Raw genomic sequence first — 19,288 nt, 5'->3', positions numbered from 1 at the left:
TCAGTGAGTCAGTCAGTGAGTAAGTCAGTGAGTAAGTCAGTGGGTCAGTTAGTGAGTCAGTCAGTGAGTCAGTCAGTGCGTCAGTCAGTGAGTCAGTCAGTGAGTCAGTCAGTGAGTCAGTTAGTGAGTCAGTCAGTGAGTCAGTCAGTGTGTCAGTCAGTGAGTCAATCAGTGAGTCAGTCAGTGAGTCAGTCAGTGAATCAGTCAGTCAGTGAGTGAGTGGGTCAGTCAATCAGTGAGTATGTCAGTGAGTCAGTCAGTGAGTTAGTCAGTGAGTCAGTCAGTGAGTCAGTCAGTCAGTAGGTTAATTAGTCAGTGAGTGAGTGAATGAGTCAGTCAGTGAGTGAGTGAGTAAGTCAGTCAGTAAGTGAGTGAGTCAGTCAGTGAGTCAGTCAGTCAGTGAGTCAGTCAGTCAGTGAGTCAGTCAGTGAGTCAGTCAGTGAGTAAGTCAGTGAGTAAGTCAGTGAATCAGTCAGTCAGTCAGTGAGTTAGTCAGTCAGTGAGTCAGTCAGTGAGTCAGTCGTTGAGCAAGTCAGTGAGTCAGTCAGTGAGTCAGTCAGTCAGTCAGTTAGTCAGTGAATCAGTCAGTCAGTGAATCAGTCAGAGAGTCAGTCAGTGAGTCAGTTAGTCAGTGAATCAGTCAGTCAATGAATCAGTCAGTTAGTCAGTCAGTCAGTAAGTCAGTCAGTGAGTCAGTCAGTGAGTCAGTCAGTGAGTCAGTCAATGAGTCAGTCAGTGAGTCAGTCAGTGAGTAAGTTAGTTGTCAGTCAGTGAGTCAGTCAGTGCGTCAGTCAGTGAGTCAGTCAATGAATCAGTCAGTGAGTCAATCAGTGTGTCAATCAGTGAGTCAGTCAGTGAGTCAGTCAGTGAATCAGTCAGTGAATCAGTCAGTCGGTGAGTGAGTGGGTCAGTCAGTCAGTGAGTATGTCAGTGAGTCAGTCAGTGAGTTAGTCAGTGAGTCAGTCAGTGAGTCAGTCAGTCAGTAGATTAGTTAGTCAGTGAGTGAGTTAGTCAGTGAATGAGTGAGTGAGTGGGTCAGTGAGTCAGTGAGTCAGTCAGTCTGTGAGTCAGTCAGTGAGTCAGTTAGTAAGTCCGTCAGTCAGTCAGTCAGTGAGTCAGTCAGTCAGTCAGTGAGTCAGTCAGCGAGTCAGTCATTGAGTCAGTCATTGAGTCAGTCATTGAGTCAGTCAGTGAGTGAGTAAGTGAGTCAGTCAGTCAGTGAGTCAATCAGTGAGTCAGTAAGTGAGTCAGTCAGTGAATCAGTCAGTGATTCAGTCAGTCCGTGAATCATTCAGTCAGTGAGTGAGTGAGTCAGTCAGTCAGTCTGTGAGTCAGTCAGTTAGTGAGTCAGTTAGTCAGTGAGTCAGTAAGTAAATCAGTCAGTGAGTCAGTCAATCAGTGAGTGAGTCAGTCAATCAGTCAGTCTGTGAGTCAGTCAGTTAGTGAGTCAGTTAGTCAGTGAGTCAGTCAGTGAGTCAGTCAGTGAGTCAGTCAGTGAGTCAGTCAGTGAGTCAGTCAGTCAGTCAGTCAGTCAGTCAGTCAGTCAGTCTGTCAGTGAGTCAGTCAGTGAGTGAGTGAGTGAGTGAGTGAGTGAGTGAGTGAGTGAGTGAGTGAGTGAGTGAGTGAGTGAGTCAGTCAGTCAGTCAGTCAGTCAGTCAGTCAGTCAGTCAGTGAGTCAGTGATTCAGTCAGTGAGTCATTAGGTGAGTTAGTCAGTGAGTCAGTCAGTTAGTCAGTCAATCAATGAGTTAGTCAGTGAGTCAGTCAGTGAGTCAGTCAGTGAGTCAGTCAGTCAGTCAGTCAGTCAGTCAGTCAGTCAGTGAGTCAGTCAGTCAGTCAGTCTGTCAGTAAGTCAGTGAGTCAGTGAGTCAGTGAGTCAGTGAGTCAGTCAGTCAGTCAGTCAGTAAGTCAGTCAGTCTGTCTGTCAGTCTGTCAGTGATTCAGTCAGTGAGTCATTAAGTGAGTTAGTCAGTGAGTCAGTCAGTTAGTCAGTCAATCAATGAGTCAGTCAGTCATTGAGTGAGTGAGTAAGGGAGTGAATGAGTGAGTGAGTGAGTCAGTCAGTCAGTCATTTAGTTACCTTAGCAAGTAATTTTATTTATACTGTCGTATATATTGTTATTTGAAAATGATCATATTCGTAAAAGAGGCATACAAGTGATATTACGGTAATTGTATAATGACCTCGAAGTAATTGTGTACCCAACAATGTGTCCCTGACTACCAATGGACACAAAAAGACAAAAAATATTTATATTTTGAACAACAGAAATGTATATGTTCACGAATGATATGTGCATATTTCATTTCACTCAAGTTAATAGTTGTGCCTTTTAGAATTAAACAAATGACAAACAGCCAATAAATATCCAAAGAACAATGCTTCTTGTACTCTGTACATCCTCTTAAAGTCTTATGAATCTAACTCGCATTAATACTACATTCAGTCATGGTATACAAAATTAAATTACGTCTTCTTAGAGGACAATGCACAACACATAAACAAATGACAATAACTCCCATAACACTGATAAGAAGGTTAAAGTTTGTGTGCTCTGCACTTACACACAATATTTACGGAAGATTTATTAAGCTTTGTTTTAAATATTCTCCATTATAACGGACATGAGTGCATAAAAACTTCAAAAAGCAATATGAGTCATGGTACTTTAACTTTGCACTTCTTCTCAAAGCCATTTATTAATATATTAATTGTTTCATCTTCGATATTGACATAATTCTTATTTACACACAAAACAACTTACATTAAAGTATGCAAAGAGCATTAACTAGAACATTTTTAATGAAGATCTAATTTTAAAATGGATTTAGTGATGATATTCCTAAATGCGGAATTATCGATCAATTGTGCGAAACAATTGCTTGAAATAATTATTAGCTTGTCATAAACCTGGCATGTTGCTTAAATGCTCAATCGTATGAATAATTGATACGCATTGATAGCCGCACAACAAGAAACATAAAAAACAGAATGGTTCGATTCAACCTGTAAAAATGCCAAAGATAATTTCAAACACTCAAAAAATGCTTTCAATTAAAGTAAAACTGATGCAAATATACACAATTTTATTCAGCACAGAACAAAATATAACGATTTACGACGAAAAGCAAAATACCGCTATAGAGTCAAAGAAGGGGCACGGTTAAACAATATAGCTAAAACACAGCCTAAACAATTTTGAAAAAAAAATGTCATAAACAACATATGAATATTCCCGACAACATCAATATAAAAAACATGTATGAACATTTCAATAATTTATATACTAATGATATGAACGACATGTCCAATCAAAACATTGACAATATCCATGACAACACTAGCAACAGCGAAACAAATGATATTCTTGACTCCCCGATCACAGAAAATGAAATACAACCAGCATTATCAACACAACACAACGGAAAATCAAGCGGACCGGATCAAATACCCGCTGAAATAATCAAAGCTTCATACACCATAATAAAACCGCATCTGACACATATATTCAATAACATATTTGAAAGTGGAAATTACCCAAAAGATTGGGAACTAGGTTACATTACACCAATTTATAAAAGTGGTGACCCAAATCAAGCAGAAAACTATCGCGGAATAACCCTAAATAATATAATATCGAAGCTTTATTTACAAGTATGATTAAACCGAATAACCAAATGGTGCGAATTGAACAAATCAATATCTGAATTCCAATACGGATATCAAAAAGGCAAAAGTACGGTAGATTGTATTTTTATACTTAACAGTCTAATAAATAAAGTACTAAATTCGGGCCAAACATTATACTGCATTTTCATTGATTTTGCCAAATGCTATGATAGCATAAACCGTGCACTATTATGGCAAAAACTGATATCGCAAAAAATTAGTACCAAGCTAGTATCCGCGTTTCGAGCTATGTATACTTCTGTTAAGGCAGCCGTTAAAATAAAATCACAAATATCCGATCATATAATATCCAACACAGGAGTAAAACAAGGAGACCCGTGTTCAAGCATACTTTTTTTAAATGTTTGTCAATGATATGATAGAGAACATAAATTCAAACCTCGAAGGAATTTTAACGATTAACGACATTAAGTTTTTCTTGTTATCATACGCAGATGATCAAGTTTTATTTTCGACATCACCAACATCATTACAATCAATGTTGAATGACATTGAAAATTACTACATAGTGTCTCAACTTAAAATTAATACACGTAAAACAAAGGTCTTGATCTTTGAAAAAAGTAATCACCATGCAAATTACAACTATTACCTCTACGGGGAATTACTAGAAATAGTGACATCCTTTAAGTACTTAGGTATAACACTATTTAAGAATGGTAACTGGTGTAAAACAGCCCAAACACTAGCAGAATGCGGAAATAGATCTCTTCATACACTTTTTACTATCATAAATCAATACGAATTCTCAACACGCGAACAATTAAACCTATTTGATAAACTAGTCACACCAGCCCTACAATATTCAACAGAAGTATGGGGATTAACGAAAGGTAAAGAAATCGAAATAATACATACAAAACTACTTCGAAAAATCTTAAAAGTAAACAAATCTACAAATCTAGCAGGTATGCACGGAGAATTAGGACGATGCCCGCTATTCATAATACGCAAATTACATATATTCCGCTATTGGTTAAAATACTTAGATCGAGTGATAACAGTATCACAAAAACAATATATTCTGTGATATTTAACGATGCACAACAAAATATCACATACAACCATCGAAATTTGGCGTCACACATAAAAACACTCTTGACGCGCTTGGGTTAAGCAATATATGGGCGGATCAAACAACTATCATAAATCAAATCGATCAAACATTCATCTACAATACACTTAAACAACGTTTATTAGATAACTTCAAACAAAGCTGGTATGGTGAGATAAATAATTCCCCTAGACTCATGAGCTATTGTAGATTTAAAAATACTTTTGAGTTAGAACCATATCTTGATTTTATAACAAATAAGACATACAAAACATCACTAACACGATTTCGAGTATCGTCACATAAATTAGAAATCGAAAGAGGTCGTTATAATAACATACTACGCGAAAATAGAAAATGTAAGTTTTGCAACGGACACGCTATAGAAAACGAGTATCACTTTCTACATGTTTGTCTTTTATATCGAGAAATTAGAAAGGAACATTTAAAACCATATTTTCAAAGGTGACCAACGTTACATAAATTTGACTTTCTTATGCAGTCGGCAAATAAAAAAGACATTATAAACCTTGCTAAATATGTTTTTAATGCTAATGAAATGCGTAATAATATCGACAATCAGTTATAATTGTTAACTTTTACAAGACATAGCCATGTTAAGTGATTTTTTCATTGAATATGTTTATATAATTTAGATAATTCTACAATTTCCTCGTGTTACAGTTGATTATATTTTTTCATTGAATATGTTTATATAATTTGAATAATTCTACAATTTCCTCGTGTTACAGTTGATGATATAATTATTGCTTACTGCTGTATTACTGTTTTTTGTAAACTTCTCTTATTGAATCAATGTATTGATATTATTATACACACTGCGTAACTTTCTGTTTTGTGGCAAAAAAGCATTGTATTATGCTTATATGCTAATAAAGGTTGTTGTTGTTGTTGTATGGGCGATCTGTTTTTATATTTATTTGCTTGGAATACGACCGTATGAAACACGTTTTGGTTAGTTTTCATCAAATATACGTATTTAAATGGAGGGTTGTAGCAAATATTTTTGTATTTTGTAAATTAACATTTACTTACTTACACATATTTCAGTTGGAGACAGACAACAACTTTGAAATAGATGCGACTCAAGAAATGATAGCACGGAAGGATGCATTACATGCTTTAATTGAGGAGTCTAAGACTCTACATAAAGAAATAACAAATATAGCTGAGAATACAACAGCAATTAAACATCGAATAGCCGCTTTTGCAGTTGTTCAGGACAAGCATATGAAATGCATTACGGATCATTTGACGAAAATCAAGTGTCACATGAAAAGCGTCAAAGAGGAATATAACAAGACCGCAGAGGTTTTGCTTCAACATTCAAATGATTTGAAAACTATCACGTCTGCAATCGGTCAACATACAACGTGCTTTAAAAACCTTCAACGGGTGAGCTTATATACTTTTAGGTGGTTTCAGTATGACAAGTAAAAAAATACGTATAGTCAATCGGCCAGACGTACGCGTCACGGTTCAATGTACGCGATGCAACTTACATATTACTTTTTTTAACTTAAACAGGGGTTCATATTTTTGTTATGTACATGCTTATTTCCTTATTAAAGAAATATATAAGTAACTTAATTTATAGCATAATAAATCATAGTAAATATCATTTGTTTTAATAAATTTATTAAAGGCATTACAAAGTTTAAAATTATCAAATTCAGATGAATTATGTTTGAATTGAGAAATCCAGTTCCAAAATTCCGTCGAAACGTTTCAATGTCATGGGTTGTCTAACAAAAATGAAATTAAATACAAAACTCGTTACGAACTTTGGGACATAAAAAGAATGTTCATTAACTAATGTATTTGATTTTGTGGACATCGTTTAACATATAAACACTGTCCTCCAAGTTAAATGTGCCTGGGCACTCTCTGTGTTTATTTTCTCGACCGATTCTCAACAGTGCAATGCCTTTCATGAACAGATCAACTTCAATCGTCGTTTTTTCTTACCAATATACATGTATTCAATTTATGAAGAATTCTTCATTTCGTCCATGTATACAATGAAGAAAATTGCGCAAGCGATCATCAAATGAATGCGTAACATATGCTACGAAAAATTCGATGTATCTGGACAGTGTTCGTAACATAACAATGTGAGATAACTGGTGCAAACAAAACCATTTTCGTAAGTTTATGTAATGTGGAAGTTATATGCTCAATCGCTACCTAAAATTCATTGTGTCGCAGAGAATCGATACTTAATGTTAATTGAACTATACGTTTTCTTCAATAATTGCATGAAAAATATATAAAACTGTGTAATATAAGCTCTTTCAAACATTCGTTCAACATTTCGGTATTGAAACACATGCGGAAAAACTTTCATAGCTTTTTGGTCTTCCGGTTTTTAATTTAACGAGATAGTTTGTCCCTCATGAAATTCTCATACCACTCACGATTTTGCCGTAACTGACATTTATCTGCACATTAGCCAATAAAAAATCATTATTTTATTATATTTAATGATGTGAAATTTACGAACCACATGTTAAGGAAAACTCACTCTTTCGTTGTCGCTCATGTCAAACATTACGCCGATGTTGAACCACTTGACGTGTATGGAATATTTGGTACCATGCCACATTTTATATTATTTACTTGAATCAGGTAAAGATGTTCCAATCCTTTCAGGAACTTGTGACGCAAACAGAAATAATCCGTGGTATCGAAACAATTTCGATGGGTATTGAACGAATTGTGACCAAGAACTACCGAATGATTAGTGAAATTCAACCTGGTAAAATAAGCTTGTAGTTTTTATATTTTCAAAACATAATGGATGATTCCTTTGTCTTCTTTTTCTGTATGCCCGTCTATAGGGTACTTTTAGTACAATTATGTTGTTTTTTCTAGATTTAGTAATAGTTTCTGTGTTCACTACAACATGGATATTGGTTGACAATTGTTTATACTAGATTTGGTATGTTATTGGAGGTAAATACCTTAAGGATACAAATTTAACTTAACCATTCATTGTAATGCTCTACAATGTTCGTCATTTCGACGAGAGTTGCGACGTTTAATGTTTTAACATAACAAGCACATGTTTTTTTAATAAAATTATCTTTTCCCTATTTAAAATATTTAGTGTTTGTATCGACAAGGGTAAGGTGTTGATGTTGGTCGATTTGAAAGAGCATACGTTTTAAGTTTATATAACTATTAAGCCTCAATGTCGATAACTTATTTAAATCTGATTTTTAATATGTGTACACAATCATCAGTTTCAATGAATATTTTTAACAGTAGAACAAGTTCATTTTGTCGATTCCACCTGTAACTATTAATATTCCATTTAAAATTTAAGTAGTTTACCGGTTTCCATGATAAAAAGATGTCCGCAAGATTTTCTAATTCAAGCAACTGATTGAAGTGTGCGCATGCGTGTGTAGTATACCTCGTGATTACCTCGATGTTAAATGATGTTTTATAAACAATTTATTGCTTATATACTCGATATGTAAAAAAATCGTTCACACGTTGGTAATCGTCATTTCAGCACGTTTAGAGTGATATCCATAAATCACTTATCATTCATCAACTGAGTATTATAAAGTTAGGAAATTGAACTATCAATCAATAGTGGAATAGTTTAAATGTAGCTAGGTGTGGTGAATACACCCTACAAATGCACTCAACAATCGGAAAATCTTTTGATAAATTGCTTAGTTTCAACAAAATATTGTAGTAAACAATACAGTTCATTAAGATTTTGTTAAAAAAAATGTATTTACTCCTCTTGTTTTCTTTCAGAAATAAACACAATTCTTCTGACGGTAGAAAAGATGTACCAACTTATCCAAGACACGGCGAATATTCAAGGTACATAATATCGGTTTAAAAAGTTTACTTAGATGCAATACACCTTAGATGGCCAATACGTATGACTGAAATTAATGAAATAAAAATCAGTTATAGAAATTATATGTGTGATGAATTTATTTAAGCAGATTCATCTAGAAAACGAACGTGCAAATTTAAGGGATTTCCTTTACAAATATTTAATGTTCATTAACTTCTCACACTGTATAGACTGTTTGAGATGTTCTGATAGTAAGAGTTACGGGCATCATTCTGACGTACGTAAAATACGCTAATACTTGCAGCAAAGCAATTCAAATATCCAATGTTGTGACATATAAAACATATTCGTTCTTACTGTTCTTATTTAAAAGTCAATACTCGATGTCTCCCAATGTTGCTACAATAAATAAATACATTCTTGCATTACTTAAAGTTACGTTTTGGAAAGCTCGGGTTTAGCATTATTTCATATAGGACATTTTATTATAGTTTAATAAAACACCATGCTATAGACGCTTTTGACGTTATTTTAACACATGAAATCGGAAGTCAATTTACTGACAAAATTGGAAATGTGTTTAATATGAAAATAAAAAAGCTAGAGAACGTGATTTTTTTATCTTAAACAAAAACATTTTATTTACCGGTACAAAGTTGTCATCATCAATTGAATGTAATTACCACGAGCATATGGGTTATACGCTTTAGTTTATTATACAGTTATATATAAATAAAAAGAAGTGTCTTTCATGTGCAATGTATTTGCGTTTGCAACAATACCCATGAATTATATTTTTCGTACATGAAATTTAAGGATCTAATCTCGTCTTATAACGAAATGATGTGTTTCAGGGAAAATCGTATTAGATATAAATGGAATACCAAACAAAGCAGAGTTGTTACACGAGATTGTACAACTTTGGAAAAGCTTCAAAACCAATCCAGGACTAAACGCTTCTAATGAAATAGGACATTGTCTGTCTGTTACTGAAGGCGAACTAGAAAAAGGTACGTCAAATGCTATGTGACGAAAAGAATCATTTTAATGATATATACATGTTGAATACATTCATATAAATATTACAATTATATTACTCTAACACTCATTACATTTATTATAGAGGGAATTAAAGTTGACAGTGTACAGGATGGCAGCGTGGAGATTTGTTTTCGATGCACATCGATACCCAACTGGATCAAACTTTGCGAAAAGTGCATAGATGGAAGAATGGCAAAACTCTTTTGGCCATTACAAAATCACCTCAAAAGTAAAGACGGTTTCGAAAACCTTAAAATAGCGGTCAACATGTACGAAACAGACTTCGTTGAATCCGTGGAAGCAATTGGTATTATTATTTTTCAATCATTGTGTGTCTTCCAAATTGAATTGATACTATGATAATAGGAAAATCCGAAAGCATACATGAATATAATACTTTAAATAAACAATATACGTGTAATAATAATTTCATTAAACCCTTAAATTATCTTGATGGCATCGTATACTTAACTCATGGAAAAAATATTGACACCGTATACTGCATGCTTTTAGTTTGCTTGGAAATATTTGTTTCGAAATATTAGCACTACCGCAAATGCTATTTTATCGGATTCGTCTTAATCAAAGATGCATCAGACTCAGACTCAAATGAACTCCAATGAACTCAGATTTGTTACCAAGATCCGCAAGCAATCAATTCATATAACTTCATTAAATTGTTGATCCATACATATAGAACGGATATGGTTTTGTTATACACGCTACTGTAGAGAACACATGCAATAGATACCTTGTAGAACAATGCCAATTGTTAGTAAATAAGTTTGATTATTTAAGTAGTTATAGTATTAAGTTACGTGTGATGCAAGTTAATTAGTTTATTAAATTGTTTGCAAAGTTCATATTTCGGTTGTCGGTAAAACGCACCAAAATGGCCAGTCAAACAAGTTCAGATGCTTGTTTATTGTATTTTTTTCAATTTCTGCTAACCTCTAAAATGGGGACATTCAAATTGAAATTATTTGCATTATACATTAATACAGTCAAAGTAAGGTAGTAGCGTTTTTTTTCGGTGGTGTACAGACCTAATGTTTCCCTGTTAAATAAACAAATTCACAACGTAATACTTCCACCTTATTTGTGAGCTTTTATCGTTATACCCCAAAGGAAATATATATACATGTATAATTAAAGCATACATTGCAATCACTATACGATTGCATATTTTTACTGTGAAATAAACCATCATGAAGGGGTTAAATACTTGAATGTAGAAAGTAGGAAATTACCAACTTCGCAAAAACAAAACAATACACTAGAAGTTTTCAGTAAACTACGTCAACATTTAGCAATATACAGTGCATTTTCATCAGTCCCGTATAATATTAATATTTGTTAAACACGGTTTACAACAAACGTAAATATAAAACGAGTTCGAACGTGAGTCATCAAAATCGTCAGAAATTTTCTAAGGGAATTATATTGCCTTGATTAGATTATTGAAAATATTGACTTACTGTACTGCAGTATTTTCCACATGAAGATTTCACTTTGAACCTGTGTCTTATACATCCTTGCCAACTAATTATAACTTGATTGATGTTGACGTTGTACGTATATCCGTACAACATATTGTGCCGATGATTTTATGAAATAAGGATACATATAAAGGTTTATTGTTACAGTCAAACAACTATACCCAAATCTGATTTCAAAGTTTCCTAACTTCGTCAAAAGTGAGAGCGACAGCGATCCAACGCAAATTAAATGGAATGACGTGTTGAGGCTTGTGCTTGAAGATGAAAAATCACGAGCGCCTGCTTCTCAGATACCAGGTACAATATGTATTAAAGCACTCGTATCCCTTAAGATATTTATATCAATACAATCTCCTTCTTTATATCAGAAAACAAATATGCAATATCAAATTTAAAATTGTTGCAGAAGAATTATATTTCACTCACAATCATATTCACTTTGCGTTAAGTGTAATTCGGTGATTTGCTTATTTGGAAAATTCTATTGAGTTTTAATCTTTGCTGAGCATAAATATGATGCATACTTCACTTTATTCAACCAATGCACACCAGTATCTTCAATTAAACAAATGAAATGCATCAGCAAATCAAAGCACACTTATACATGTTTATTTAAAACTAAACTAATTTATTAATTCAATAAGCTAAGCGTGATTCGTTATTAACATTTAGAAATATCATTAAGTATAGGGCACGCACTAACGGAATCACTATTCAAAATGCTATTACTAAAATAATTTAAAAATACATTCAACAGAATGTGATTGACAACTCGACTAAAGGTTTCGTTGTCCGAGTGCAGTATTGAGCTCGGCTTGACGTTATGTGAATCAAATACACGCACTTAATTTATACATAGCGTATCCGTGCGTCATGTTGGCAGACTACTAAACAATATAGTAACGCTCATGGATACAAGTTTATATCAAGTGCAGATATAAGTATATTTACTTATTATACCTTATAATACAGCACAACTATTGCTTGAAGAACAAAGCATGATCATAAATTTTAATAGTATTGTTTTTTAAGTATAGACATGTTAGATATTCTTTCTCTATAATAGTGCACACGCTTATAAACAATGTATAACGTATTAGTCCCCAGCAATTGATAAAAAGACACAACATGATGATGTTAATTGACCGTTATTAATACACGGATAACATTTATATCGGTAAAATAATAAATACTTGGTGCGTATAAACTGCATGGTTTCTATTATTATAGCCGTTTTTCATAAGAACTTATGTTACTTAAGCATAAATTGAATTATTGTCGATTGACAGGCACATTAAGCATGTAATTATGTATAATTAAACCTATGAAACCGTTTCAAAAAGTGAATATTAAATGACAGATTAAAAGTAAAGTTTACTAATACAAATTTGAAAATAAATATATACAGAAACAAATCACTTTTTAAAAAAGACCAACAAACAAATAAATAAAATCGTGTGTTAAATTTTGCGCTGTTCATGAAGATAATTTTATATTTTAAATAACTTAATACATCAGATAAAGTTTATGTTTGATGATGTTTTTACTCATAAACCTCGAAAAGCGAACCAACTTTGACATATTTATACCAAACAAAAGACTGCGTGAATTTCGAAAATAACAAACTGATTTTAATTGTTAAGATGTAAACATTTAGTGAATTGTTTAAATCACGTTAAGTATAAGGTTTCGAAAGGAAAGGCAATATAGTTTGATAATGATTAGGTACTTTAAACAATGTTTCCTGTTCGTTTTTTAGTCTTCTGACCATGTTATTTTAAAATGAATATTCTAGGTATTATGCCTTTCTTTCTTTTTCTGCAACTACAACTTACCGCTAATTCTATTTCAGAGAAAAATTATGATTTCCAAGAAAATGATCAGTCTGTCAGCTCTAAGAGTAGCCATTTTTGCCTTGATATGGGTCGAGACGTTTCCGCTGACAAAGGTTCGTGTACTTTGTATACAACATTTTATCTATTGAGAATTGATATCAGAGTATTCTATTTATTAACAATAAGACACATGTTCTTTTTTTGTACTAACATGACAAACAAAATTACGATGCGACAAGCGTCTTTTAAAATTATGATTTTAAAATTCATGACAATGCGGCGTGTGAAAGTTTAGTTTGCTGCGACATTTAATTCATTTTTTTATCTGACACTTTGCTATCTATGCATTCCCTCTCTTCTGAAGGATTTGTTTGAACAATTGAAAACGACCACATAATATATACTTGTGTAAATCTATCAACCGAATTACACACATTTTTCAGTATGTGTAAGATTTGTTTCTGACGACTGGTATGTAAATAGAATCGAATAATAAATCGACTTGTCTTTCTTGCGATCCTGTCCTTTAACAAACCACATGCATAAGGTCAAGGGAATTTGACAAACATATATTGTATATTTTATACAGTACGCTGTACCCGATCTGTAAAATTTGTTAAACACTGTGTTTAAACAAGGTTTATAAAATATTACACGATATGGCAGTTGATGTTCCCTAGTTAATGTAAAAAATCTGCACATGCGTTAATCGAATATATTTAATATCGCAAAGTCTATCGCGCGATTGCTAATATGTATTGTTTTCATAAATAGTTGTAGGTATCTCTAATGGTCATTGTAAATATTCATATAACAGAAGGTGCTATTTTATAAAGATGAATACATGCGTCCTTACTAATTTCCATCCAAAACGGGAAGTACTGAAATAAATGTTTTATCTCAGCTACATCAATAAAAAGTTAAATACATAAAAACAAAGCAAATGCAATTGAAAGACCAAAGATTGAGATAACTAGTATGTTTGATATGTTATGAGAATCATTTGTATGTGCCGCTTATACATATCATATAATGTAAATTTGTCGGTTACAGACTCTGATAAGGATAAAGAGACAGCAGAAATGCAATCTGCAACCACTGGTCTCATCAGAGATTTGCAGGAAGTGTCAATTATAGTCTCTGACAATGATGAAGATACAGAGGAATTACAATCTGCCACTTCCGAAATCCTAAGTAATTTGAGGGATGTGTCATATGCAATGTCTGAAGAGGATGAAAATACTGAGAAATTGCAATCTGCAAACGCCGAAATAATCAGTAATCCGCGGGAAGTGTCTTTAGCAGTATCTGATAACGATGACTATGCTAAAGAAGTACAATCTTCAACCGCCCAAATCAGCAATTATTGGCGCGAGCACTGTGTAGAAGTGTCAGGTAAGAGATCTACACCTGAAAATATTAAAATGTTCCCAAAAATTTCAACGCTAGATGTGGTTTGGTAACATAGATTTAACAAGAAACAAAGTGCTCTCTTTTTTCGCGCGACACTATTCAACACGTGTTTATGTACCAAGTTAGTGTTTGTGTGTCGTATGAAAAGATATCGTTGTGGGAAATTAAAATTGAATATATTGTTCCGTAAAAATAAAAATAAATCTATATAACCATACCATATCTTGCGTTGAAATGTTGGCTATCTCTATAAGGAACACTAATATTTTTATGGGGTAACCTCATTTTACGAATTATTTTGCGAACTATTCGTTGATTTTGAGTATTAATGTTTCTTTAACGGTTCGCCTTAACTTATGTTATTGCCTTTCATTTTAAGACGTCGTGGAACAAGACGAAGAGAAGCAGCTGCGAACCAGCGTAAGTTATCCATTTGAAGTGTATACTGTAATTGATTAAGCACGCGCGCAATAAAAAGGTTGCATTAGTTCCTCTGTATATTTAGTATTTTATTAACCGTTATCATTTCTTTTTCATTTTTAACTGTTGGAGTTAAAAAAGTCATTAGTTAAAAACTAATTGTTTTAAATATCTAAAATTGATGATTGTTTTCGATAAAAGAACTAACATTTTGCAAAGAAAACAAACGGTGCGATTACAGTTTGACAATATTCGTCTCTTATGTAAATAAAAGATAACAATTTCTAAAAGTCTCATGCCCTATCTCTTAATTTTCACTTTGTATATACTTCAATAATAACCATATTGTCAACAAAGTAGTTTTCTTATTTTTGTTCTCCTATTTGCAACGTAATCTGTTCAACATTTCACATTTTTAAAATTTATTTTTTACCAATTTTAAACTACTTAAACTTGTAGTTAGGCTTTTTTGCACTTTGATTATCATTCCAATATGCCTTGCACATAGTATGACTATCAGGTATTTAATTCAGTAGCCGAAAAATACCTTTTGTCAAGTGGTTGTTGAAATTGTTTTGTATAACCTCAACGGAGCACAATTTGATCATTGTCTTAAAACTCGTATTTACACCTCGAAAACCTCTCACTGATAATGTTTGTGTAATCGAAGCTTGAACTAAATATAATGTAATCCTGTTATATCTCTTGTTTTAACGGCCGATTATTGTCGAGGATGTAAACGTAACGGTATTTTACTCAACCTCAAATGCGCAATAGAAACAATAACAAATAAATTACTTTCTGATAATCAGAATGCGTGAAAAGTGTTAGTGTAAATGTTAAAATGATGTACCATTCAACTCAACTCAGTGTATTAAGTAAATAAAGGCCTTGGCCTTGGACCAAATAACAAAGAATGGTACACAAAGCATTACACATGTTTGTAGTTGCGAACACATCATCTTACATATAAAATATATCAACGTGATAAATTTTATTCATAAGATGATGCACATACGTGCATAATTTGAGTTGCGTATCATGATATATATGTTGTGCTCATCCGATTATAAAATTCATGTACAGTATTTCCACTAATATACCAGTTATACAATTATTCCCTACGTACAACTTCATATTTACTTCATTGAAAGAATACATGATATTCACAATCAATATCAGATATATTGTTTTCGTTAAATAAAAAATTACATATTCTCAAATTATATGCATCATGCAATTGCATACAAACTTCCCTATTTAAGTTGTGATTGAAGCACCTAATCTTGACAAAGGCTGTCTTATATTTAAGTGGAATTCTAAACTGAAAAGCCTTTTCGGTGTTCAGAAGATACTTATTGTTCTTATAATGGTTACATCTGGATGCATTGCTTATGTCATTGTGCCAATTCTGGGTGACGCAATCAAGTATACGCTGACAAAAATTGTATGAATAAAATCTATGTTGCGAATACCCTGAGAGTTCCAAACAAACGCGAAACCTTATCTAAATATTAAGGGTTTTACATTCGTTGCCTTGCAATAACTCTCAGCGTTATCTATTGTTATTAACATAGTAAAGCATGGTTTGGAAAATCTGTTATTAGGAATCCTTAATAGCTTACACCAATATTTAATGAAATTTACAAAATATGTAACATATAAAGGCAGTCGGTCCCATTCACCAAGGGGGATAAAGGTATTTGTATTTTTCCTAACATGCAAATGGCGTTTACACAATGTTTTTGGACAGTGGTATTTACATATTATAGCCCCATATCTGTGAGCTTTAACACAATATAGCTCCACAATGCTATCAAAAAGTAAAAATAGTTCTTTAATATACTGGTGTCCAAAGGTCGTTAAATAAATATAAGTTGAAAATATTGCTTTTGGGGCTTGAAAGCTTATTTTATCGTGCGCCATGTTTCATGACAATTTGGTTGTGATCAATAATCCCATGTGTTTATATGCGGAAGTGGTATTTATTTTCGTGCCACGACATGTCCAGCGCTCGTAATTTCTTAAAGGCCCGCCATTTCTAAAAAAATTATTTCAGATTTATGTAAGTTATTGATCAACTACGTATAACTGTTGTTGACGTTTAGGTTGCAATATCGTCCGCAAACATGAGGCATACAATTTCAGGCAATTCATTTTAAACAAAAATTCCAAAGCCACATGCTTCACGTAGCATGACTGATAATTCATCTATAAATAGTGCAAATATGGTAGATCTGGTCTTGTCCCCTTGACGGGTACCAATATTACATTGAAATAATCTGATATAGTAATCTGACAATTGTTTCTATAATTTCGCAGCAGTATTACTGACGGCTGTATTAAGTATTTTAACACAGGAATAGAGTGGGCTCTTGATTTGTTATTATTGTGTTGCAATTTTAGTTACTGGTGATTCAAATACAGGTACTGTACATTGTCGTAATATATATATCTATAATGTTACACGAGGGCATATTTTCTGTAAAGGTATCAACGATGAAATTATGATTTTTACAGCGGTGTTAATATAGCATTATAAGATCTAGCTTCATTTATGGATTGCTGAATAAGCGTGTGTACTACTGTTGCAACTCTTAAACTCGATATGACAAAGTACTAAAGTAACGATGGTTTCAAGTATATGAGGTTTTTATACGTACTTTTTTAAAGTATGGGGTCATTTATCGGTAATAAGGAGGAAATTGTATTACCATGCATGATTATGCATCTTGTGTAAAAACCATAATCAAGGTAACTTATCATACTATACAACTCAGGAAAAAAAAGTTGACTTGGTTGTTATGTCCGTTTTATTGGATATTCGTGTATCCATCCGCTTTCAGGCCGATATAGAGCATCTTGTTTCTCGTAAAATGTCACTATCCGATTAAAGGTCAAAGGTAATACATTATATGTTTCCGCTAAGAAACGTCTGCTGATTTTAATTCGCCCTTATTCAGACGTATAGTATCTTAATCCTTCCCAGCTTTTTGATTTAAAGTTATGTCACAATTCAAGTTCAAAGTAAAGCATGTTCATATTCATTTCACTACTTCATAAACAATGGAAGGAGTTTAACGCAAGTTCGTTTTACATGGTTGGGCAAAGCTCAATGTCGCAATTCGATGTAAATTATCAAGATGTTGGTTACTATTCATGACTGCCATTGGCCTTGACGGTTTTAAGTATCATTTGCGGATTATAAATATGAAAGTCAAGTCAAATGTCAAGAAGTTTCAGATGTTTAAACGACTATACGAATATAAGTATTATTGTATTTTTATATTAATATTCCCTATGACCTGATAAGTGGTGTAATTTACAACGCTCATCAAGCGAAGGTCAATCTCACGATTTAAGGTAAAATCCAAATATTTTCACTTCCGCTACATAGCAAATTACACATAAACGATGCAATGCTGTGTACATCTTCTGATTGTCGTTATCCGGTTATGTTCAATTCCAAAGGTCTACGCTCTTTTGTTTCCGCTCTATATTCCAAGACAATTCTTTTTTTACATGTTCGTTTTACCAATACGACTCTAAAAGTATTTTTATTATTATGATTACTATTATTATTATTATTATTATTATTATTATTATTATTATTATTATTATTATTATTATTATTATTATTATAATTATAATTATCATTATTATTATTATAGTAAGCTCATCTGAGCACAACCTACTCATGGTTAGCTTTTGTGATCTCCCTTTAGTCCGTCGTTTGTCGCAAGTCTTGCGTCATGCGTTGTCATCGTGCGTCGTCAATGTTAACATGGTTACTACAGAGGTGACATTTATTGTTCAATCTTCGTACAACTTGGTTAGAGCATTTGACTTTATGAGACTTGGACCGAGTTCGAATCTGGAGCACATGACGTTAAACACTTTTTCAGTCCAATTAAAAATGTTGTAAACGCTATAGAAGTTACATTTTTTTAAATCCAAACTTCATGAAACTTGGGTGATTTTGATGTGTTTTAAAAATATTTCGGCTGAATTTGAAAATGATATCGGTCTGTTAAAAAACAAGTCGCCACGTATCGGGGCAGTTTTCCCTAAATGGCTAGAGTGGAACCTTGTTTTAAGTGTTGAAGAGGCATTTTTGGATTCAATCTTAGAAAAAGTTTCTTAGAACAATTGTTCAAATTAAATCTCGCCCGAGTTCTAAAATGGTTCAGGTTCGTTAAAAACGTGTCCGCCTGGGGCGGATGAATTTTCTTTTACAGCTGTATTTAAATGTTGTTTACCCTTAAGAGGAAACATTTCGATCCAATCATCATGTTTGCTCAGAGCATTTGTTTTACTGATATGTTGGACAAGTTTTGAACATTTGTAACGGTCCGATTATTATTATTATTATTATTATTATTATTATTATTATTATTATTATTATTATTATTATTATTATTATTATTATTAATATTAGCTCCACTGGCCAGAGGCCAGCGGGGCTTATGTCATGGTCCTGTGTCCGTCGTGC

The 19,288-nt window shown here is 33.0% G+C and overlaps 1 long non-coding RNA gene across 1 annotated transcript; it reads left to right on the top strand.

Moving 5' to 3' along the window:
* Positions 1–7,417: 7,417 nt before the first annotated feature.
* Positions 7,418–9,580, top strand: LOC127848226 (uncharacterized). Its single transcript, XR_008034425.1, has 3 exons — positions 7,418–7,523; positions 8,540–8,608; positions 9,443–9,580. It is a non-coding gene; the product is annotated as an uncharacterized LOC127848226 (long non-coding RNA).
* The last annotated feature ends 9,708 nt before the right edge of the window (positions 9,581–19,288 follow it).

The sequence above is a fragment of the Dreissena polymorpha genome, chromosome 10 (assembly GCF_020536995.1).
Source record: "Dreissena polymorpha isolate Duluth1 chromosome 10, UMN_Dpol_1.0, whole genome shotgun sequence".
In the NCBI taxonomy this organism is placed as follows: Eukaryota; Metazoa; Mollusca; class Bivalvia; order Myida; family Dreissenidae; genus Dreissena; species Dreissena polymorpha.
Note: the sequence above shows the minus strand (reverse complement) of the source record. Positions and strands in the feature narration are given on the sequence as shown.